The 25,644-nt window shown below is 47.6% G+C and overlaps 1 long non-coding RNA gene across 1 annotated transcript; it reads left to right on the forward strand.

Moving 5' to 3' along the window:
* The first annotated feature begins 3,473 nt into the window (after positions 1-3,473).
* Positions 3,474-5,020, forward strand: LOC130526401 (uncharacterized). Its single transcript, XR_008950726.1, has 2 exons — positions 3,474-3,526; positions 4,252-5,020. It is a non-coding gene; the product is annotated as an uncharacterized LOC130526401 (long non-coding RNA).
* Positions 5,021-25,644: the final 20,624 nt, after the last annotated feature.

The following is a 25,644-nucleotide window of genomic DNA, read 5'->3' on the forward strand; positions in this document are numbered from 1 at the left end:
TGGCGGGGAAAAGAGAATGTGTTATCGCTTACACACAGGATTTCAGGCCTTTAGAGTTATCAGTTTGGCTGCACAAAGTGTTTTGGCGAACTACCCTCTCTAAGCCCCTCTGATCCCATTTAAATTGCTAAATAGATTTCCAGACTCGCTGCGTAGACACGTACAAACTGCTGCGGAAAGGTCCTTATCAGCATTACGAGATGAAATTCACTGAAGTTACCGGAGAAACAAACAAAATCTGCCGCCTTGCTAATGTCAGTGTAGTGAACAAATGGCTGGAAGCGTCTCCATAGATCCACATTTATGAATAAACATTCTCACGGTCGTTCATTGAGGTAAGATGTCCAAACATCCCATTCCGAGGCAAACCAACAGGTTTAAGGGGGAACGATTCCACGGCGAGCTGTGAAGGAGACACATCGTCAGGCTACGGATGGATTAGGTATGAGAGGAGGGAAGGAGATGAACAAGACAGAGCTGAGGGGTGGTAGAGTGTCGGGGGGGCTGGGCGGATTTCAAGTCTGTGCACGAGGATCAGCTTTGGTTAGGGAACTAATACCTCATCTCGGCACCTGTAGGCTGGTGAGGCACTCACTCCGTTTTCAGACATGTACCAAGCCTGGAGGGGTGAGAGAGGGAGCGCTGCTCAGATTTATTTCCGTCCTCCTGAGGCTCCAAAGGATTTGTAGTGAGGAGGAACTTGGTTTTTTTGACAGCTTCCAGAAGTTCTAAATCTGTATTTGTGTAAAGTCCTGGCGTTATCTGTTCCTGATGCTTCCTGCGGGAGCGCCAGCCTGAACGGCGGCAGCCAGCACCCGGAATTATGGTCTGGAAAAAGGCTTGTGATGCTCCACCGTGTAGTTAATTCTGTCTGAAGATTTCAACTTACCATTTAGTTACCCCGGTACATCAAAGTCTGTTTTTCATTCATTTATTTCATCTGCTGGATAGAACCAGATAATTAGCATCTCTGAGGATTCCATGCTAGTATTTCCACCTTTCCAGCACAATAGCATTAAATGGGATTTAAAAAAAACGGACTTGGACCCTCTCAGCTACCATAGAATCTGATTCTTGTCTCACTTAAATAATCCAGTCCCATTGTTCGGTGGATTACTCTACAGCTGTTGCTGTCTTGTGCTAAATGTGGGTGCAATCTGTTTGATCGGCTACACGGGTTCAAGTCATCCTCACTGGAAATCTCTGTAGGTTTTCCGACCCACTTCCAGGCCACATTTGCATCCCACCCCCGTAAGCAGACAGATCTCAGTGCAGATTCATTTCATATAGTTTTCTGAAAAGGCCCGAATAAACAAAAACAGGCTGTAAGCGTTTCAGATGAGTCAGTTCTGCTGATCCAGTCTCTGCTTCCCAGTATTCCCAGCCTCTCTCTACAACCTCCGGTGTGTCTAATACAGTCTGACTGTGTTGTTCCTCGGCACTCTAGGACATGCATAATATATTGACTAAATACGCACTCTCGCGGCTCCACATACATCACGTATGAAAGGACAGCGCAGTCAGGCAGGCGGCTGTGGTGGATATGTGCTATATAAATGCTAATGGGAGGCAGAGGAACGTGGAACCAGTTTTGCTGATTCTGCAACTAGTTTGTCTTGATCATTTAGGAGGAAATTTCGGGCGATTACGCCAGATGTGACACGGTTTTATCTGGGTTTGAAAGGTCACTGTCAGACGGAGCGGCGCCACGTTGTGGACCTCAACTTTAATGGTTAGATGGATAAAATCAATGTTTGTAAGCGGTCAGACTTTTCTGTGGTGGATAGTGTCCAGTTTGTGTTCTTATTTATTCCTGAGAAAACCTTTGAGACCTTTGAACTTTGCTGATACTTCTTACTGATTATCTCTTGTAAAAAACTGTTATGTAAACGGGAATAAAAAAAAGTGTGATCGACATCGAATGCATCATTCATTGCTGTTTTTAATGAGCTTTCGTCAGAAGAAACGTCAGTAGAAGAAACCAGGAATGGTTCTTGGACATCATTAAGACATCCAGATGTGCTGTCTTCAGCTGTTTGCACACGTAGGACCTGTTGTCATTAGAAGAGGACAGGACCGAGTGTGCTGAGCGTCTGTATTTGAGCTCACTCACGTTCATCAAAGGCTGATTTGCTCTGTAGTTTCTGTCTTCGGCTCACCACAGAAGGACTAAACACACTCTGAAGAGCCGTGAGGAAACCTCGCAGCTAAGCTGCGTGCAAGGGAATCAGAACACAAGTCTCGCCTGCACGTCTGCATCGAAAACACGAGGGAGGGGGCACGTCTGGGGGAACCTCAAAGAAACCCTGCTTCCTTCCTCTCTCGGTCACGGTCATCCAGCTTGTTCGGGTTTGGATTCAAACTTCGGTGTGATTGGGAGGCAGAAAGAGGCAGATTTTACTGGTCTGTCCTGTTCGTTAGTCCAGTTTCCCCAATTAATCTGCATGAATTGCTGCAGTCGCGCTCGTCTGAGCGGGAACAGGAAGCTCTCTGAAGACGCAGCCAAATGGCGGCTTTCAGTTTCCTCTTTAAAATTCCACCCAAATCCATCAGTTAGCGGGTTGCTAGCGCAGCGGCAGCGGCGAGGCCTCTCTCGCTCTCACTTAAGCGCAATCGTGTCCTCATTTGCACATCAGTTGCCGTTTGATCCTGATCAGCCGTGCAAGTTGAACGTGGCAGCCCGACATTAGAGGAAGGGATGAAGAGACCCGGGTGTTTAAAACACACACAGACACGCATCATTATCGTTTCCCATCTTCCCTAATTAGTTAATTGGAAAGACATCTGTGTAACATATACACCACTTTAATGTTTCCCCTCGGATTTGCACCCGGCATGAGAACCGCGTTGGTCATTAAAGCATCTTTTGAACATTTATTCGCAGTGTCGTTTTATCGCTTATTAATTTGGTGGATCAGGTTGAGGACTTTTAATCAGGACACATTGATTAAAGACAATATTCTGAGAGCACGTGTGCTGTAAGATGTGTGTTGGGTAAAACACAAAGATACTTAATAAGTTCATTAGTGTGCAAACGAGCCTCGATTTTTTTATTTTTTTATTACATTTACATTTAGCGCTGCTACTGTATGTGACCATCACAAAGTGGGAACAGCTGATGAGTAATTTAGATCACATGTTGTTCATGTGTTTGTCTTTTATTTAATAACCTCTTAGTTATTTTGGGCCATAGTGGCAAAGATTGCGTATCCCTTAATAATAAATAGGCAAACATGAGCATTTAATCTCCTTAATAACTGACATGTCTTTTGTATATATTTATTTATGTTATATTTGTATATAGTTTTAATATGTTATTAAAGTTCTGGAACTATTGTAAACTACTGTTAAAAACTACACGTTTTGTAGAGAGTCGAGCTTTTTGAAGATGTTCCTTCCTTCACTGTTGAATACAGGTGACACCATTACTTTGAAGAAGCCACTTCCTGTCCAGTCACTTCCTGTCCAGTCACTTCCTGTCATTGTCACACCAGGATGTTGAGTAGATGCTTCTGGACTTACTGAGGTAAGATCAAACAGAAAGCTGGATGTGGTGGAATTTAAGCCATTTATTGTTGCACTGCTGGCGCCACTGGTTCTGATGGGCTAAAGAAAACCTTCATTTTGATTATTTGTAGCAATGTTGGATCATACGAAGGCCTTCGTCTTTCATCATGGTCAAGTTCAAATCATAAAACAAAAGGAAGTTGATTCTTTTGGTAGATACCTGCTGGTTTGCAGATCCTGCAGGATGGAGTTCTCAGAAGCCACCTTTGGTACCATCTCAGCAATCCGCATGTTCTTTAGCCACGGCAGGCTAAACGTAGCTATCTGCCCTTTGATGTTGAGCTTCCTGAACACACAACAACCAAAGGAGAAAATGAGCGTCTATCGGGGACGTGTTTGAACTGCGATTGTTCCGATTAATCCGCAGCTGCCCTGAGATTAATCTGATGGAACAGTCTGACAGCCCTGAGTTATGGAAAGTTGTGGCAACCGTGACTTCCTGTGATGGAGGAGCAAAAGTCTGTGAATGCAGACCCCCCCCCCCCCCCCCCACACACACACACCTAAACACACATTAGGGCTGTGAACATAAACCTCTAATTATATGAACCCATCACTCATCGGGTGTGAAAATGTTATGGGAATTATTTAATCAGAAACCAGAGACGTGCTCACATATCTGTGTCCATTTCATCCTCTTTATTCCTTTTCCCTCACGTGCACACGTCTCTGTTCTCTCTTTAGGGATTTTACTGTACCTGACAGTCCGAGCTATCAGAAAAGGCATTCTGGGACGCAAAGACAAGCCAATTATCAGACAGCTAATGCTGTGTTAGCTTCCGGCTGTGTCCTTGGGTTAAGACTTTGTCCCCTCCCACATCCTTTTCAGACTTCCCGGAAGTAGCCGGTGCGCTCTTCATAAATACACCTCCTCTGGATCACTGAGGCCGCCGGCTCTGGACAGCTAAGGAAAACGAGGATGGCTTCATCCTGCAGATGCGGCGCCGTAGATCAAGGTCCCAAATGGCCCCCAGGACCGGGCTATCAATCTGTGTTATTGCCTGACACGAACGCCGGCGTGAAGACACCCAGTGTCCTGCCGTCTAATGAGAACGGTGCAGGACACACAGAGGAGCTCGGGGAAGGAGCCTGCTGTGATTCCCTGCTGTAGATTATGCAGAGACATGAAAACATCATCAGGGATCAGTGCTGAATATTCTTCTGGGTTTGGAGGCTCATCAGCTCGAGCCTTTGGCCCAAATTAGAGGACATCAGTCTGGCAAGATAGCCGTTTAAAATCCAAACTACCTGGAAAGCCTCTGCGAAGGAACACATCACGTTTGATATTTCATTACAGCAGAGTTGTCAAATGTTGGCAGAGGGTTTAAAACTGCTGAATGCACATTATCACATTTGTTTTTCTGTTAGGAACATTTCCAGCTCAGTGTCTTTGTCAGGCTCTCCTGAGGTTATGGAACATTATGGAACATTAAAAGGCACCTGTTTTATTTAACTTTCTTGCTAATGTGTTTGCTTTTGCTGATGGTGAAAACTTTAAATATGAAATTTTCAGCAGAAATGTGAAATGTGTATTTTATAAACTTTGGGATCAGTGAGGACAACACATTTGAAAAGTAGGGCACATCCGAAGGACAGAAGGGCACATCTGAAGAACAAAAGGACACATCCGAGGAACAGAAGGACACATCCGAAGGACAGAAGGACATATCCAAAGGGGGGAAGGGCACATCCGAAGGACAGAAGGACACATGCGAAGGACACATCCGAAGAACAGAAGGATACATCCTAAGGACATAAGGACATATCTGAAGGACAAAAGGACATATCTGAAGGGGAGAAGGACACATCTGAAGGGTAGAAGCACACATCCGAAGGGGAGAAGGACACATCTCAAGGGTAGAAGGACACATCCGAAGGACAGAAGGACATATCCGAAGGGGAGAATGACACATCTGAAGGGGAGAAGGACACATCTGAAGGGTAGATGGACACATCTGAAGGGTAGAAGGACACATCTGGAGGGTAGAAGGACACATCTGGAGGGTAGAAGGACACATCTCGAGGGTAGAAGGACACATCTCTGATTAGGAGTACGGTCCAGTTGTTTTTCAGGCTTTATTAGCTCGTCTTCGGCTCCTCGGCGTCGTTGCGATCGAGGAAACTCTGGCTTGTGGAGCATAACGTGTTTTAACCTGAGCTCCACGCGGTTCTCGTCTTTTTTTTCGAGCCTTTTTTTCTCCTCTCACTTTTCGCCGGCGCCGTTAATCTTAATGTCATTGTGAAAAATTGCTTCGACATTTCAGATTCAACGAGAGCCAGAGCTCATCAAGTCGAACGTCTCGTGTTCTGGTTCCGCTTTGACCGGGGCGCAGAGGTCGTATCCCACCATTAGGGGCTATTCTTCACTATGGAGGTTAAAAGGTTTTGGGTTTTCCTCTGAAGACGCCACAGCAATGATGACGGAGGGCAGCAAATGTGCTGGTGGAAACAGCTGCGTGGTTCCAGTGTGGCGCTCTGACATTAGCATAAATGCTATGCTAGCTCCAGACCGCTGCGCCCACTGTCGCTCATTCCCTCAACTTTTGCTCCTCTGAGGCGTCAAATGAATGGACGCAGATTCAAGGTTGTTTACAGCGGATCAGCAGCTCGAGCCAAGTTTTAAAATCCTCCGCTTTTTGAGCAGCGCTTCCCGAACGGTTCCGACAACGGAAAAGTTGTCATTCTATTTGAAGAGGTGAGCAGTACTGGGCACAGCTGTCCAGACAGGAAGTGTCTTGTTCTTATGAAAATTCAACTCTCGTTTTGGAGAATATTCAGCCGAGCTTCTGTCAATGACACAGGATATTCGACTGAATCATCACGAGAATTATTAACAACTTGTAAAATAGGTTCTCTCGTCCTGTCCCATGCAGGACATGCTAGCGGCCGGCTGCTCATCCCAAGGATTCACGCTCCAGGAATAGAGATGAGAGCAGCAGCACCGGAGTTTCACTGCGGCTCATCGATGTCAAACCAGGTGGGAAACTTACATCTTAATATATTATATAATAATATTATGTTTTAGCTGCTTCTTTAGATTGAACTAAAAAAACAGCATTAACGTTGTTTGCGGGTACAGTGGGTGGAGCCTAAATGTCAGACATTGTTTCAAATGTGTGTGTGTTGTGTTGGTGTGTGTTGGTGTGTGAGCAAAGTCGCGTTTAAAGTCGGAACCCAAAGGATAAAAATGTGCCTCACAATCCGCCTCTTTGCAGAGGTGAACCAGTTAGAACCATATCAGGATTTTTGCGTTGGAGCTTTCCAACCATAGCAGCAGCAAAGCTAAACCGAGATCAACCAGCACGCCGTCACACGGACCTGGTTGTTTAGCATCAAGCAACCAAGCAGCACGGGTGGATTCAGATTCAGATTCAGAACATTAACAAACCAGAGCCACACGTGGAGCGATGGCGTGATGAATCTTTCGTTAGCTTTTAGCTAATCATCGCTTCAGAGCCGGTCTGAAACTGGGATGTCTCGCTGTTCTCGTGGCTCATCAGGCAACAAGACGTAAAGACGCGCCGTAATTAATCATGTTTTACTTGCACGAGCTGGTTTTCTTACACCAACTTTAGTATTTAAGAACATCTGGAAGCGTGTTTGGCTCCCCGAGGGACCAGCGATGGGTCACCTTTAATGGCCTTTGGTCAACACGGGCGCTTCCGGTCTTCAGGTTTGGACTTCAAAGCCTTTTTTCCTTTCGCACGTCACATGACTTAAAGCTGCCGAAGAGAAAAAAGAGCAGGCAGATCAGGGGAGTGATGGTTGGGCCGGGGCCTTACTGGGGTCAAACTGGTGACCAGCAGGGCAGCATCAACGTTTTAATGAGGTTCCTCCCTCGTTTTAATTACGTTACAGAAGGAATGGGCAGTACGAGACACGGCCAACAGGTGGCAGCAGCACCTGATTAGACCCGAGGAGTCCGGCTACACGTCGGGGTGCGTTGGATCAGTAAAGATGGAGCACATATCCGGCCGGAGACGGTTGTAAACCGCTGAGCTTGTTAAAGTTCTGACAGCTCAGCTGGTGGGAGCCAGAGGGCCCGGATCCGTTCAATAAAGCACGGATGCATCCTGTCTGCTGTCTTTCCCTCAGAATCCATTGGAAAGTTCCCTCTCGCCTGCTTTACCGTCCATCCCACTCCTCAGGAATCACCTCTGCCCACTTTATGGCCCAAAATGCGTTTGGGTCGTCCGAGCTGTGTTCCATTCCACATCTGTCAGTCCGTTCGCCCCGGAGGTACGGGCGCTGCCGGAGGACAGGGCAGCCGCTCACATCTGGACGTATAAAGAGATGAGAGCTGACGATCTGAGGGGCTGTGGCTGAGCCCCCGTGCCCTAAATAAACACTTCATCTCTCTTCGGCTCGAGCGCTTAAGCCTGAATCGGCCAAGTCGTGACACGCTCGGCACATTTGAGGGGGTCTAAACGCTGTTTGGCGAGCGTCCGCCGCCGGATTACCGGGCGCCGGTATTAATGTGGAGGATTTACTGGAATGAAACATTAATGTTGGAAGGTGGCTCCCAAAGCAACGTGGTTTTAATTGAAGTAGCACAATTATAATCTCGCCCCGGCTCCAGTGAGAATACTAATTTAGAGCCTCGGGAGAGGATGAGGGCGTTCCTGGCGGAGATTCCAGCAGGCTGATACTGTGTCTGACATGAAATCCTCAACAAACCGCCGTAAAGCTGCCGCACGATTCTACCCGGGAACCTTTTTTCTTCCGCCCTCGTGTTTGACTGTCAAGAGCAAAGACAGCCAGTCAAAGGGAGGAGGGATGGAGCCTCACCCCGACTCAATCCAGACATCCTGATGAGGACATTTTGATGAGTCAGGATCTAATTCCCAGGCTTCCAACCATCCAGCATCACCCTGGTCACGGAGGCTTCAGCTCGCTGCCTCACACGCTTCCCGCCCGCTGGCCAGAGATTATCTGTGGTCTTATTGGTCATCCGTCACCTTAAAGGAAGTCGGAATGTCCCCGGGTCTCTCCGGACCGAGGCGAATGAAATTACAATGACATGAGAGACTGGCGGCAGGTGAGCCGGCGATGTGTCCCGGAGGATCCCCGAGCGGTTCTGTTGGATCGGGCCGCTTTTGTTTTCTCCGCAGTGCGCCCCCTACAGGTGCGTTGGGTTCGCCCTCTGCGCCTCTTCCCTCATCTGCCCCGTTAATTCTGTCATAAATCACCCTTCGACGGCGATAGAACTGCTTCTGACTGCGACCCTGCACCCTCCCAGGTGCTGGTTCCTTGATTTAGCCGCTTTAACGGAAAGCAGGGGAAGATCCCGCCTAGCAACGCTGAGTAAGGGTTTTGGAAGAAGGTCGATGGGACAGGCATCATCTCACAAATACCTGCTTTTATTCCCTGTCCTCTTCCGAGTTCCTTTCTAATTTACCTAAAGGTGTGTGAAGGTGCTGTGGGGAGCAGCGGTAAGCTGATTCATTAGGAATCTAGCCGGGGCTTCCTCAGGGAAGGCTGGGATCGTGTGACTGGGAAGGTCAGTGGGAAGACGAGGGCAGCAGAACACAAGTCTTAAAATCCCGATGATGAATGTGGGTGGTAATTCCACAACGCTCCCTCAAGGACCAAGAGCTCGGCCTGAGCTCGTGAATGCGCCGCCCCTAATGAGGCGGACGCATCGGGTCGCCAACACTGGGCGGCGGCAGCAAAGCTGGGGGGCGTCTTATTTTCCTCCGAGGCCGAGCACGTGCCATTTTACACACCCGCAGCAGGGACTTTCACGCGTTCAGACAATGTGAGCCCCCCCTCCTGGCACACAAAGGAGTTGGGATGTATTTCCCCTCCATATTTGTTTTAGAGATGAGAAGAGGAAAAGTCTGTTACATCTGAAAAACTCTGAAATATCCCGATTAGCTTTTATATTAATGCACTGTGCCGTGACAAGTTCTTGCTAGCAGAAAGTTGGCTCATTTTCCATTTAATTAGCATGATCCTTGTGCTGAAGGTCCTGGAATGTGACATCATCTTCCTTGTGCCTGTTCTGCAGCTTCGAGCAGAGAATCGAAATTGTTCTGGACGGACCCGTTAAGCCCCGAAAGGCTCGTTCTGCAAAACATTTCAAAGAACATGATTTGTTTGGAAGAAAAAGTAGCGAACGGCGCCCCGGCACAGGAGGTAGCTGAGTTTGCACATCGGAAAGAGGCAGCACGTGGATAATTAGTCATTGCTCTGACACGCAAAGATGAACCGGAGTTGGAAAAGGCGAAGCTGATGAAAGGGACTAAACTGTAATCAGCACTTCTTCGGCGTTTATTGTGGATCGTTGTGAACCGCAAAAACACCTTCAGCGTTTTCATCCTCGTTGGCTTTATGGAAATGGGAAGTGTCGCTGGCGATCCATCTGCTGTAAAAGCATTGAGGAAAAAGGACTTCGTCTGGTCCTGGGGCTTGGGGATCCAAGCTAGCACCCTTCTAACATTAATCCCCTCTTGACATTAATCTATCCCAGGTTGGATTTCTGTAACAGAAGTTAACAGAAATCCTGAACCTGCTTGTTTGCGTAGCAACGCCACGACCCCCCCTGCCCCCCCCCCCCCCCGCCTGAACAATTCCCTCCAATTACCCCTGATTGCATTGAACGGCCGCGCTTTGTTTACTCCAATGAATCATTGTAGTTTAATTGGAACTTCGCCGAGTGCGTCGCGTCGATGATTTTAATGATTTTCTTTTCTTTAATACATTTGGAAACACGTAGAAGTAAAAGCAGCTTTCTGCTCCACTGATGGAACAACCAAATGGCTCTTTTCTGGCATTCTTGGATATTTTTGGGGGGGACAGTCGGTGATCGTGGCAGCAGGAGAAACGGACGCTGGCCCGATGTGCCTTTAGCTCTGGTTATAGCGGCTAATTGCTCTCTGACAGCAGCGACGCCAGAGTGTCTCTGGTTCATCGTGACCTTATTAGGGCCCTTGTTTTGCTGTCTGGAAATGAGACGCGACAGCAACGAGGTTATTACGGCAGAAGCAGAACACATTAGCGGCCGGACCGGCATTTGCACGATTTTAATGGAAAACAAAGTATCTGATCGGATCGAGGATCGGTCGTTCTTCCGTGAGCGTCCTGTGCCGAAACTCCAAATGCAGATCTCCTCCTACGTTCTCTCTTCAAACACACACACACACACACACACACACACACACACACACACACACACCACACACACACACACAACACACACACACACACAGCTCTCTGGCTGCCACGTGCTCGTGAACACACTGGGGACGCAGCTTCAGGGGCTATTTTGGGTTCAGTATTTTCCTCAAGCACCCTTCAACATACACACACTGCAGGGCCTGGGATTGAACCAACAACCTGTAAATCACGAGGGCCACCAGCCTCTTACCTGTTTCGGTCTAGGTCTGGTGAAGAGGTCGATGTGGATATAGTCACATTATTTATTTCAATACTTTACTTTTTTAAATAAATGAGTTTGTGCCTGTTTGTTCTTGTACTCGAAACTACTAAAATATGCATTTAGCTGGCAAAGGTCACAAATACGAAGGCTGTTTCAAGGTTGAGCTGAGTCTTTTAAGATTAGAGTTAGAATTTTAAGATACCAAAATACTTGTTTTACTAGCAAAGTGAGGACATTTTTCAACCGTGTGAAGGTTAAAACAGGTTTAATATTGCAGTTGGAATTGGGATTAGATTAGGGGTTAGTCGGAATGTTTAGGGTTCGGTTAAAGGGCTGGGGAATTTCTTATGCTTATGAAAGTCCTCACAGAGATAAAAAAGGCAGGCGTGTGTGTCAGCGTGCAGCAGGTTCAAACCAGTTCAGACCATTTCTGCCAAACTGGGACTGAGGGGCTTTATTGGAACAGCAGCAGAGATGAATATTTCACCCACAACTGTAAATAGATATCGCTGTGTCATGAGCACTTCACCATATTAGAAATAGACAAATAAAAAAGCCACCGTGTTATTATCATCCACTCCGAAATAAATATTAAAAATCTGAAAAAGAAGTTTATTTGCTTCCATAATGCCACAACAGCCATCATTCTATATCTACTGGTATTTTTCTGATGAAACAATCATTCAGATTTCTTTTCAGGAAAAAGACGGCAGCAACAACGGAGGTGGAATGATGGTGCGTTCAAGAGTCATTATTTTGTTCCGGGGTCTCACTTTCAGAGAGGAAAGTATCTATAATAGCTTGGTACAAATGAAACGCACATCATTGGGCAAATGTCTGGAACCAGTGGCTGTAAAATTATCCTGGCTAATTTTCCTCCGCAGAAAACACTCAAACGAGCTTTTTGAAGAGTCATTTTCAGTCTCCGTGCTCGTCTGGTTAATTCCCCCCAAATCTCAGTGAAGTGAGCAGGTCTGTGGGTGTTTTGAGGCTTCCTGTCGTCCTCTGCTCTCCAACCCCCGAGCAGGAGAGCGGGGGGTCACGTCTCCACGTAACGTCCTTGTGTGTCGGTTATTGGTTTAACTTTAATCTCGTTGGGGTGAATCAGAAATAAAGAGTCTGATTTGTTGTGAGTTGTCGTAGGTTCATTTTTCCAATGTAAAGAACCCGAGTCGTCCAGACTAACTAAACTTAACCCAGATATTAACTTCTTTGGGGGGGGGGGGTGTTGATGGGAGACCCCAATATTCCCGTTGCACCTGCCGGCATCACTCTAACTTTGATGAAATCCCTCTTTTCTATAGAAAGGTCCTGTATCTGGGTCCAGGCACAGATATCAGTGGTAGAACAGGTTTCCACTCTGTTGCTCGTTCTGTTGGATGCCCATCGGTTTCCTCTCATTTCCCCCCATTTTCCATTTGTTTTGCTCTTCCGGGGGGACGCTTCCGCCGTTCCTTCATTCCACGGTTATCTGGCGTGAGCAGCGAGGGAAAACGACGCTAGCTATTCTTTATGGCTCCTTAATGGCTCCTCTTCTCCATTATGAACGTGGAAGGTGCAAGAAAAAACAACCCACCGGTGATCGAATGATTCCGGGCCTACGCATGCGCTGGGATCCTCCCGTGACCGTAATCCCTCCCTCCGCTGCTTATTTTAAAGACAAAAACCAGTTCTGGGCCCAGACTGACGTCTGCCTGCCACATGTCTCATCCCTCCTCTGTGTATCCGCAACAGAACAACAAGCTTCCCATTCTAGCCGGATTCTAGCGGGACCTTTACGTCCCCTGAGGTGTCTTTGTTTTTCTGCCCCCCCCGTGAAGCCTTGCGTGCTCTTATATTACTCTTCTGATGTAAATATCTCCATGATTCCGTTCCTATCTGTGAAACGCACGGTGGGATTGATTCCAGAGCGGCTTTAAAGAGATCGTATCTGCTCTCTTCTGCATTCTGCATGCGGTTATTGCAGTAATTTGCGGAGGACTTATCCCTGGAATGATCTGCCGGCCCCGCCAGCGTCTTTATAGATTATGGGCTTTGCCTTATCTGGAGGTTGGACCACCTCGAGCGGCGTTCTTTAACTGCAGCTGGAGCCGTGTGGGCGGAGAAAGGCTGCTCAGCCGAGGGCTCGAACCAGACAGACCCGGCGGGAGCAGCATGCTCAGCTTCCCAATCACGTGTGTGCACGTGTCTTCAGACGCTGGGACGTGCACTCAGGGCCCCGTCACCGTTGGTCTTTCCGTGCTTTTATTCGCAGCGGGAATGTAAATGCAGCGGCGGCGTTCGGTCGCCGGCGAGACGGTTATCGTTTCCGGCAAGCTGTCGCAGGAAACTATCTGCTCCGGCGGACTAAAAGCTGGAGGGGGGGGGGGGGTTTGCGGCGTCCTCGGCGGCGGGCCGACAAACTCAACGCGTGCAAAAGGTGAAGCCAAAGGTGAACGTCTGAGTCGGCTGTGCTCCCCCGCCGCCGCCATTGAATATTTGACTCGGCCCAAACTCACACGGAGTCCGGTGGGGGCTGCACGGGGCAGGACCCCCAGGCCGGGACTTGAGCGATGACTGACGCTCCCGAGCTGTCTGCGGCGGCGCGTCCCACCTGCCCCCAGCAGATTGATTACAGCTTCAGGACCTGCGCGGCTTCTCTTTCTTTTCTCTCCTTTTTTAACAGCCTCCAGTCAAGACGGATGGATATTTTCTCCATGTTTTCTCGTTGGTGATGGATTGTTTCCCGACAGTGTTGCTTCTCCGGATTTATTTAAATGTATCGCTACAGCTGAACACCTGTAGTGAGGAGGAGGTAAAAAAAAAAAACAGCCGACATACAGGATAATGTGCACAAAGCCGTAAACACATTTGAGTAATGACGGCTCAGATAAATTTTCCTGAACATTTTCAAAATGATGTTGGGTTCAGCATTAAGGCCATGATGACACCCGCCCCAAATCCACCACAGAGGCCTCAAAGGCGACTATCTTCTCCGCTCAATCGCAACATTCAGGGACTTTGTATCGGTTCTTGTCTCGGTAGCAACAATTTGCACCACTTTCCCGTGGTAAAAACCTGAAGCTGAGTCACTCTGACTCCCGTGTGTGTGTTTGTCATCGTTTGAGAATTCGGCAGAGCCGCCGGCCTGACCGGGCTTCAGAAACATCCGTCAACAGTATCGATGTCAGAACAGGACGGCACGAACATTAAAACTAAGAAGAAAAAGTCACAAGAACACATCATATGATTGCTTTACCACACGTTTACTTCATTTTTAAAGCGATTTTGCAGTTACACTAAGGCAACATTATGCTGCGTCTCTTTAAAATAACACACAATTTCTACGTTATTTCCAAGTTATTAACAAATAAAGAAGCAACTGATGTGTTAGAACATGCCAGTCGGGTTATTCTGTGGGAGAAATGGATGAAGTGATAGAAAGTAGCAAACATTTGCATTTTATTCTAATTTGCACCATTTTGCCCCTTTTTTCCAGGTGTGTCGAGCGTTTTCTCTTCTTTTGCTTTCAGTTATTGGGTGGGAAAGTTTGAGAGTTCATTTTAATGTTTTTTAATGATGGTCTCTGCTGCCGCCGGTTCAAACCTGCAGTCGGTGCAGATTTTTGTGATTTTCCCACACCGAGGAAGCAGAAATGGCTCTTAAAGCGCTGCACATCAGCCCGGCGCCTACATTACTGCAGCGGGAGTTTCTGAGTTTGTTCCAGGGAGCCAAAGTTCCCACCGAAGGATGAGGCATCAGTTCAGATTATCCCCGATGGAAAACATCTGATGGGATTTTCCAGTGGGCTCCGCTGGGAAAGGCGCGCGCAGCCTAAATGGTCGTTAGAAACATCTGTTGTTATCAACGAAGTCGCCTCCCTGTTTGCACGTGTTCTGATTCATCTGCAGCCGTGACGTCAGAGGAGAGAGCGCAGCCGTTCGGTCCCCACCCGCAGCTCCTAAGGTCAAAGGTCGGAAGTGTCTTGAAATTATCCCGGCATTCATGGGAAGACGCCTCCAGTCCAGAGCGGAACAGTTATGAATCTGCTTTGCAGTTTTTCATTGATTCTCTGGAACAATTTTAAATGACCGTCCAGATTGTTTACGTATTGGGGGAAATGAGCGCGGTGCACCAGGGGTCCAACATGAAGGGAATATAGCAACTCCATCATATCAAAGTTTACAGTTTCTCAAATATTCACCAAAGGGAAGAGAAACAAAGAGGCTGCAGCCTTGGGCAACAAGTCTCAGCATAGAGAAGGGCGCAGGAAACGAGGTGCTGTTGGTGAATAATGAACACGGGGCGGGGGGGGGGGGCACAGGAGAACAGTTTCAAAATGCTAATCGCTTGGGAAAAAGGCCAGAAATCCCAGTCAGCCTCCATCTTTAAACTGGCAGTTATTCCCAATGTATTTAGATATTTACTCACTGTATTTTAATGATGAGTTCACGGAAACACTTGTATTTCTTCAAGGTCACCACATCGAAACACATCTCGTGCACCTTTTCTGTCACTGCACGCTAACATGCTAGGTCAAGCTATGAGCGCAGTCTCCCGATCGGACCCATCCGGGCAGAAACAATGAATCTCCGATAGTTGGGGTGGAGTTATTCCAGCTGTGTGACAGCTGTGCTGATGCTGTTCAGACAGGTTACAAAAAGTGTAGAGAGGAGGTTGCAGCTGCAGCCGGGGTTCAGGCAAATGCCTGCTTCCAAAAGCTGCACGTGTTCGACAAATTGATATTCACACGCAGGCTTTACGGAATTATGCAGATTGAAAAGATATGAATTTTAATTAGTTTCCTGATGAAATACACTGAAAAGATAGAAGCGAATGGAAATAAAGACACGGGCAAAACGAGGTTATTTAATTGACTTGGTTATTTTCTGAGATTTACAGAATCTGCCTGATTTCCGACTGCAGTCGAGTGAGAAAAGAAAATGTTGCAGGTTGCACAGTGTTTACAGATTAATCCACCTTTTATCTCTTTTTGTCTAAATCCAATTCACCTCATGTCGTCGCCACCGCGGGTCTCTGATTGAAGGCGCCGAGGATTACTGAGTTATGTTGTCCCTCAAAGCTACAATTTGTATGTGGCGGCTGTAAACGACTAATCTTCAACACCGTGCTGATCTGAGACGATCTTTGTTTTGAAGGAAGTCATCGGACACGAAGATAAGCTCCCGAGTGTGTACGCACGTGTGTGTGTGCACGCTACATAGTGAGTTCAAGAGCGAGCATTTCACCTGCAAAGTGAGGACAGTCGAGGTTTATAAGATCATGCTAATGTCCTGTATCGCCGCCTTCAGATTTGGGTGGCGCGCACATTTGTCGTGAGAAATCTTTATTTCCATCCAGAGTTGAACAGTCAAACTCTCCACCAGCGTATCCTAGATTATCGTGGGGGCTGAATTCCCACGCTCCCTGAACCCCTATTCTGGGAAGACGACCTCCACGGATGGAAAGATCTGCTCGGTCACGTTTGTCAGGTGATCAGCTGACCTCATAACGTGGGTGAGCCTTTTCCTGTCCGACTGCAGCCGTCCTGCATCCCAACACTGCCCCCACAGGCCTGTAGGTAGATGCTTCACGCACCTCGTCTCTTACTCGGCACCCTGGGGCATGAGAAATCTGGATTCTCCGGATCACATGACCTCCCACTATTGCTCCAGAGTCCAATCTTAATGAAGCCTTTTGTCTGATTAGCCTCACTGATAGTGTGGTTTTTCTTTCAGGGCTCCACAGCTGTTCAACCCCCTTGAGTGGAAGTTCTCTTTCTTTCGCTAGTAACCATGGCTACATTAGTTCTACTGTTGAGTTACCGCAGCTCAAGATCAGTCAAGGGTTTATGCTGATCACTTTCCTTCCTCAAAGATGGTGGTCCAGCAGAATCCTTCCAGGTTTTAATCGGACGGTTCTTAACCCGACTTCAGGGGTTTCATCAATCTCCTCGGTTGTTTTTGGTCCTGATGAAGGCCGGTAATTGGACCCGTCTTAAACAGATTATGGTTCTGTTCCACAGGACCACAGGATATGTGTTCCCAGAAGAAAAGAGAAGCTTCTCTCCACATCAGCTAAGATTAAATAAGTCGCTGTTAGCTGAAAGATAATCAAGCACAGCAGCAATTATCCAATGAAATTATCCATTTGGTTGAATCCCGACAGGAAATGTATATTCATACACGCTTGATACTATAGTGACTAAATAGACAATAAAAGAGTGACTTCAGTGTGACTGGAACAACAACAGCTCCGATCCTTTGCAGCATGAACCCTAAATTTAAAATTGATTTTTTAATAAATCTAAATGTATGAAACAGCCGATGTAAACATCTATCTTAAAGATCAGTCATCATAAAAATGTCTTATACTCTGGGAGCTGTTGCTGACATTAAAATCTAAATATATTTCTACGTAATAGACATCACACACATATATATATAATACAAATTTCTTTTTAATAAAACCTTATAATATATTCTTTGAACCGTGCATAGGTGGAGACAGCTGCATTTGTCCTATAAATGCTTCTCAGCCTCGCCGATCTTGTGCTTTTCAGGCGCTCAATCGCAACAATGCAAACACGCAGACAGAACCTGGCGGGCTTGTGTCTGATACCGGCTGTGACAGGTCATTCTGTGTTCAGGACCTGGACTGGAAACGTCCATGCGCCGGGCCACCTCTCTCACCCCGCCAGCCCGAGCCTCGTACATCAGTCTGAATCGGCCTCGTTTCGCTCCCGTTTCTGAGCCTCTCGGGAAATGATGCATGTGAGTCTGAGGAATTCCACTTGGGGACTGATTACCCAGCAGGTAGATTCAGACGAGTGATGAACGGGTCTCTCCGTGGCGCTGTGATAAGCTCCATCAGTTGTTGCTGCTTGACTTGAAAATGCCACTCAAAGGACTGATGGATCTCAGGGATCCGTCGGAGCTGCGGTCATATCTTGTGGCCACGTGGAGGGAGCACATCCATCATAGGCCCACGATGCGTTTGCTCCCATCCGGACGGATTATGGATTGAGGGAGAATTCCATTTAGTGTCTGTTATAGTGGTTTGTGAGGTAAAACAGTCAATAAATGGATCAATTATGGTTTGAGATGCGAAATGGTTTAATCTAACGTGATGTACAGTGGTTTCCATGTTATTGTCAGGTGTCCCGTGCATAAAGATGCCGGAGAGAGGAAGGGCGCCTGCGTGTGGTCCGCAGAGGCGTATTGATCGCAGGCAGATGCATTTATCATTGGTATTCATGCCCATAATATTGATGAAGTTTCCCCTCCACTGTGGAGGTGATTTACATTTAAAATCTCATTTTTATGAAGGTCAGGGTAATTTATTTTTAGAGGGATAGACGCTCTTTACGTATTTGTTAAATGGAATATGAATCATTTCACACCTGAGAAATGAACGGACGCGGCGGTGACATTTTGGAGATCTGTTTTGGTGGTAATAACATCATTTGGACTTGATAAATGGCGCCGACTTTTAATGGAGTGGAAAAAGCTTGGAAGCAACCTGAGCATCATTAAGTATTTTGGCCGTTTAATTGTCACATATGGTTTTTATGAATGACTAATGAGTACGTGTCGCTAATTTGCATCGCTGCCGTTGTATAGGAACAAAATAGCCCTAATTGTTTGTGTGGTTTGACTAATTCCAACGTTGTGGGATAAAGACTGCGCCTTGGGTGATTTATGTTCCAGGCAAAAGCCAGCAGGTGTCACGTTTTCATTCCCCACCACGCGTCAGCCGCAACGGGCCAGTCGGGAAGTCCCACACTTGTTCACTAATCCCTGCTCCCTGTGTAGGGAGGATGATGAGTGCACTACTTAGTGACCTCCCTGATAAGCACCTGCTGGCTTTAACTAGCGTCGCATGTCCTTTTTATTTTGATTGACTGATGGGTGCAACACACTCCACGGTGGTTTGTCTGTTGTTGACAACTGTACCCTTGATAATTACTCACTAATTAAAAGCACGTCTAACTTCTGGTGTGTGACTGCAGAGGATGATGGGACTCAGCTGTCGTCTGTGTCCACCCGCTCCAATAATCAGCACTCGGCGCTCCACGTCAGGGGTCTGCAATTAAATTCACAAGGATCTACCCTCCCTCCCCAGCGAAGGTCTGAAGGTTGGAGTGATGCAATACAGGTTGATTTATTTACATATGTTGTTATCTTCTTCTTCTATAATGTATGAGGGAAAATAATTTGTCATCCTTCCTTAAGGCAAATTGAAAGAGAAATTAGAAGTTGGCTGCCCTCAGAAGACACCATTTAAACCAGAGAGACCTGCCCCCCCCACCCCCCACCGAGGCTCACACACAGATTTCGGCTGTTTCAGGAAATGTTTTATTGTTGATCACGTAAAAGGAAGCAGCTGCTGTGTAGCCTTGGTCGGGAGCTTTCTGGCAAACACTGAATAGTGGATTAAATTGGATCCAAATGCTCAAATAAATGCAGTTTAAGTGGGTATTTTAGTGAGAAACGGCCTTTTCAGCAACAGCCGAGGAAGATTTCGCTGCACATTCAGGACGTTTGTGGTTGAAACAAAGGAGCCTCACTCCTAAAGCGACCAGCGTTTGTTCTGGAGGATAACAGAACGTTTGTTCAAAGGTCTCGCCACAGCGCTCCGTCGGAGATAAAGATGGTGGATAAGTTCAAATATTTTCTGTCTCTCAGACAGACTCCCTGTATCAGGATAACACGGCGCCCATATACAACATGAAGATACAGATATGAGCCATATGACAGTCACCCTATAAGAAGGGAAAGGAAAGGGCGGTATAGTGACAGGGAGTTTAATTTCAGACAGTCCCATCAATCCTGACGGTGAACACACACACTTTCCTTTTCATCAGAGGGGAAAAAATCATTTCATCGGGAAAACAAAGAAAAGAGGAGCGGATATTGCGAGTGAAACAATAACGGTGTCGGTTTTCCAGGAGGGGGGGTCGGACTTCATCAAAAGGGCACGAAACAGAAGATAAAACTGACAATTCCTTCATGGAACACTGAGACTAAATTAAAGATCCGAAAGAGCCGATGGATTAAAAATAATTACCAGCACTTGTCAGATAGAACGAATTGCTGTCGCTCGTTTTGTTTCTGTGCGTGCAACAAGAACAAGACAATTAGATTTCATTAAAAAGAAAAAAAGAATGATCTGTAGGCCAATTAAATTAAATGGGATTGTACTGGATTACACAGGAAATAAAGGCTGGACTAAAATGCATTATGTGCAGATTATGGTAAAGCCCATAATCTGTTTGTCTAAAATGGGCTTTGTTCATTGGAAGCAATAATCCATCTGTACCCCCCCGGGGGACAGTGATGCCATCTCCAGCTGTTTAGGCACATGTCTGATTGTGTCTTGCTCGCTGCAGCTCTGACGACTCCCGATTATTGTTCTGCACCCTCTAAATCTGCTGCTGCATATTCGCAACCGCCCGTGTTAGCATTGTTAGCGCTGCAGATCGGGCGACATTATCCTACCGGCTGTCTCGGAGCGAGATGCCGGCCAGCACAGGTTTTCTTCCGGGGAGGGGGCGGGGTTAACGGCCCAGGAGCACAGCGGGAACAGGTCCTGGTGGCGCTGGGACACCGGGGACTGGTGGTAGTGATGCACTGTACCTGATGACTTACCTAACTACCGTGATCTTTTACTTTGTTGCTACAGATAGAGTTTATTTTCAGAACCAAGCCTCCAGCTGTTCCACCTCTGGCCATACTGGTACCAGTCCCTACTCTTTTTTTTCCACAGAGGCTCGGTACTGGGGGTGAGCTGTTCTGGGTCCCCGATGGGAGTGATGGGAAGGATGTGATGGGATGTTTCTGACATTCCCTTTGTTAAAATGTTCAGCATCCAGCTGTTTAGCACTGAACTCCAGAACGGCCCCGTCTTTTACTCACCACTGGTGTTGGTACAGACCAGTTCACACTCCCAAACCAGTTTGCTGCTGACGCTTTCAATACTGGATAGACATCGGATGGAGGGAGGGAGGGAGGGATGTGAGGGAGGGAGGGTAGGGAGGGAGGGAGAGAGAGAGAGGGGTGGTGAGGTAGGGAGGGATGTGAGGGAGGGAGGAGGGAGGGAGGGAGGGAGAGAGGGGTGTGAGGGAGGGAGGGAGAGAGGGGGTGTTGAGGGAGGGAGTGAGGGAGGGAGGGATTGAGGGAGGGAGGGAAGAGGTGAGGGGAGGAAGGGAGGGAGGAGGGATGTGAGGGAGGGAAGAGAGGGGTGTGAGGGAGGGAAAAAGGGGAGGAGGGAGGGATGTGAGGGAGGGGGGTGAGGGAGGGAGGGAGAGAGGGGTGTGAGGGAGGGAGGATTTGAGGGAGGGATGTGAGGGAAGGGAGAGAGGGGTTGAGGAGGAGGGTGTGAGGGAGGGAGGTGGGGGGGGAGGGAGGGAGAGGGGGATGTGAGGGAGGGAGGGAGGAGAGGGAGGGACAAAGAGAGGGGTGTGAGGGAGGGAGGGAGGGATGTGAGGGAGGGAGAGAGTGAGGAGGAGGGAGGGAGGGAGAGGGATGTGAGGGATGGAACCAATGTTAATTGTATTCCACTCATGTCTGAGTGGGAACTGGATCTTATGCTTCATCCTGTTTGTCTTTATAAACAATTAGATTCTTCATATTCCACAGCACATTATTTTAAACTACCCCCCCCCCCCCCACACACACACACACACACACACACTAGTTGTATAATTATATCCAACCTTCCTTTGAAGCCCTCATTTATGGTCATCATTGGAAGCGAAGTGCTCTTGAGCCAAGCATGGCTGTGGGTGCAGTAGCTCTCAGGTCACAGCGCACGTTTACATCTGGTAAACACGGTTTAACACGTGGACGAGCAGCAACAGCCAGATCCGCGGCAGAGTAGACGGATTTCTGGAGTCATCCGGAGTCAGAAGTGAGCTCCGGCTGCTCCGCAGGCCCTCGCTGGAGAACATTAGCATCGGGCGGCTTTTCCAAGGGTTTGTGGGTTCAAGGGGACGTGAGACACCGGCAACAGGTGGACGGGTAATCTAACATGACAATGTTATCGCGTAGGAGGGCGCAGTCGGCAATTTCCCCGCTCGACTCGGCTCCATTACCGCAGACGACTCGGGATTGTTCTCCTTTGTGAATGTTCCCATCAAGGAGGCAGAGATGGAGAACAGCTCATGGGGGGGGGGGGCAGCAGGAGGACGGCTTGCTGTAATGGACTTTCCTCGCTCCATTTTGTGCACCCTTAAGTTTGCACGACTTAACGGGAGACAGATTCCTGAATTTCCTTTGTTGCGTCCTGCGAACAAGCTTCAAAGGCGACCAGTCGGAACATTTGAGAAGGAGTGAGTGGGTAAGAATGAATCGTGTTGGGAAAAACCCCTCGTTCTGTCAGTGTTTACGGAATGGCTCTCTGAATGGGGCAGCAATTAGAACAGGGAACGACACACACACACACACACACACGGGTGCAACTGAGATGTCACATAAAGCCAAGGAAAAGGCTAAAAATAGATCAAACATCCTGTCATATTTTAAGATGAATCCAATGATACACGAAGACGAAGAATCACTCATCGAAATAACCTTGCCTGAAATAGTCGAGAGGTTCATTAATCTTCATGTCACTTTCCGAAGGATGAATGGGAGATGTAATTAAAGCTAATAGGGATTTCACCCCCCCTTTTTTGGGCCGTATTTCACTTTCCCCTCTAATATGGGAGGAGAGAAACGTTACGCGGCGCAGAGAAAGTGCTTCGGCGGATGAATTGACGGGTTAAATGAGAGATGGGGGGAGGTGGGATCCAGGTCAAGTGTCTGAAAACTGAAGTAATTAGCGAACTGTTGCAGTTGTCGCGCCGGCGTTCCCACAACACATCAGAACAGGCTTGTGCTTTAAATGTCGACGTCGTTCATTGGGATATAAATATTATGCCTTAATTGCTTTTACAGTGGATAAAAAGACAATTAGACGGTGGAACTCTCGACAGCAGCGTTGACAGCCCACAAATGCTGGGAGGTGAAGTCGGGATCTCTCCCGGATGAGCACGGAAGCTCGGGTGAGCTCCGGTTCCAGTGGCTGACTGCACTCACAGCACTGGTGTAATCGCTGCTGTCGCGCTATACGTTGCTACGTTGTTAGCAGGTTTTGTCACTTTCCCTGATAAAACCTTTAAATGGAGAAACAGGAGACGGTTAAAGTGTTAATTAGTGAAGCGGTTCGGTGCAGCGGGAGACTGAGGAAGACTTCAGGAACCAGTGCAGACCTCGGCCTCATTCTGGTTTTTATTTATTTTATTTTTGGAGCTAATTAAGATTCCCCCTCTGTTTTCTAATGGATCCCTCGCCCAGATCTCTGTGATGGGGACGGGTTCAGCAAAGTTGTGAAATGTTAATGAGGCGGGATAATGAGAAGGAAGTGCTCGACCCCTCGGAATTACCAGGGAAGAGGAGGGATTCCCAAAATAGAAGCGTCCTGTCTGCGGTCTCATTGTCTCTGCTGCTTGGATGTATTTGTGGAAAAAAAGATATTCTGGGGATTTATGTGGGAGGGGGAAACAAACACATCTGAGCAGGTGGGGGGGGGGGGGGGGGGGGTGTTTGTGTGTGGGGGGACATTAACTCCCACATTAACTGCTTTGATATCACATTTAACAACACGCAGCAATGGCCAGACCATCATAATTTAAGTTGGGGTGGGGGAACTATCCCCATCCATCACCAGGAGCGATGATTTAAAGGGAACGCAAGACCTCCCAGAAGTCTGCTGGTGATAAATTGAGTGGAAAAAGAACATTTTTTCCCCTTTACTGTCAGGGATCTTAAGATTCCACTTGGTCTTGTGCTGCATAAGTTAACTGCGCATCACTGTTCACTATGTGTGTTGTCCATATGTTAGAATGTACATGTATGTTGGGATGAGCAGTGGATTCCTCGCTGAAGCAGAGGCAGCTGTTGCCGTGGTCAACTCTTGCTGGCCACATTGGTCCCAATCTTCCTCCTCTTTTTACAACTTTCAAGCTCTCTAAATTTGCAGCCATCCGGCAGCCTTGATTGCGCAATCAAGCCTTTTTCCACAGCAAGGAAGGTTGAATCCAAGCGACATCGGTCCGTCTACCTCACGCCTGGTGCGCCCTTATCTGATGATCAGAACAGATGTCTCCTCTGACCTCAGCCGTACCGAGGGAACCAGAATTGGAGAAATGGAGAAATCGCACTACGGGTGCCCCTGTGGCCAAAATTCAACAGACGTGGGCGTAATCACAGTAAGAGCCTCTCACAAAAGAACCTCCAGGTGTCTTTTAACATCAGGCTTTTCTGACAAGAGCTTCATTATTTTGGGGGTGAGAGTGGGCTCCCTCCCGTACCCGCAGAGACATATTCTCCACTTGATTCAACACAAAAATGAATCTGTAGTCGAGGATTTCACAACCTCGGCTTTTATCCCGCACGCACACACGGACGCCGCAGCCACGTGTTGAAAGCTATAAAAAGCAGCAGAACAAATGGGGGGTTGGTTTTTGGATTACTGCTGAGGTTCTTAATGTCGATACCAACCAGTGTTCAGATCATACGCTTTCACTTCCACACACAAGCTTTTATTTATTTATTTACTTATTTATTTATTTTGCTCTCCTCAAAGAGCCATAAGCTCCTTTTAGCTGTCACTGCATCCATGCTGCTGCACTGACAAATCATGTCCTGTCACCACATCTAAGCCACTTTGCTCACCTCGGGGGGGATGGAGAGGAAGGGGGAAAGAAGAAGGCGCTGTGGGATGATACACACTGTAAAGACAGAAAGAGATTAGACCACACAGGGATACAACTGAGGGTGGGAGAGACTTTTATTCACAAAGGCCGCGCGTGTGTGTGTGTGTCTGTGTGTATGTGTGTGTCTCTTGGTGTGTGTCTCTTGGTGTGTGTCTCTTGGTGTGTGTCTGTGTGTGTGTGCACACACACATATGTTCTTGCCTTTTCTACATATCGAGTACCAAAATACTCATTCTATTATTCTATTAGCACAGTGAGGACATTTTGGACAATTTGAAAGAACTGTTTAAGGATTAAAACTTGGTTTTAAGGTTGCGGTTAGAAATGGATGTAGGTTCGGGTTAGGGGGTGAGATTTTAGGGGGTGAGATGTTAGGGGGTGAGATGTTAGGGTTGGGGGTGAGATGTTAGGGGGTGAGATGTTAGGGGGTGAGATGTTAGGGGGGATATGTTAGGGGGTGAAATGTTAGGGTTAGGGGTGAGATGTTAGGGTTAGGGGGTGATATGTTGGGGGGTGATATGTTGGGGGGTGATATGTTAGGGGGGTGAGATGTTAGGGTTAGGGGTGAGATGTTAGGGGGTGATATGTTAGGGGGTGAGATGTTAGGGTTAGGGGTGAGATGTTAGGGGGTGAGATGTTAGGGGGTGAGATGTTAGGGGGTGAGATGTTGGGGGTGAGATGTTAGGGTTAAGGGTGAGATGTAGGGGGTGAGATGTTGGGGGTGAGATGTTAGGGGGTGAGATGTTTGGGGGTGAGATGTTAGGGGGTGAGATGTTAGGGGGTGAGATGTAGGGGGTGAGATGTTAGGGTTAGGGGGTGAGATGTTAGGGGGTGAGATGTTAGGGGGTGATATGTTAGGGGGTGAGACGTTAGGGGGTGAGATATTAGGGGGTGAGACGTTAGGGTTAGGGGGAAAGAGGATAGAATTAGGTGTAGCATCGAGGTTAGAAACCTAGAT

This window comes from Takifugu flavidus, chromosome 5 (genome assembly GCF_003711565.1).
Source record: "Takifugu flavidus isolate HTHZ2018 chromosome 5, ASM371156v2, whole genome shotgun sequence".
NCBI classification, from domain to species: Eukaryota; Metazoa; Chordata; class Actinopteri; order Tetraodontiformes; family Tetraodontidae; genus Takifugu; species Takifugu flavidus.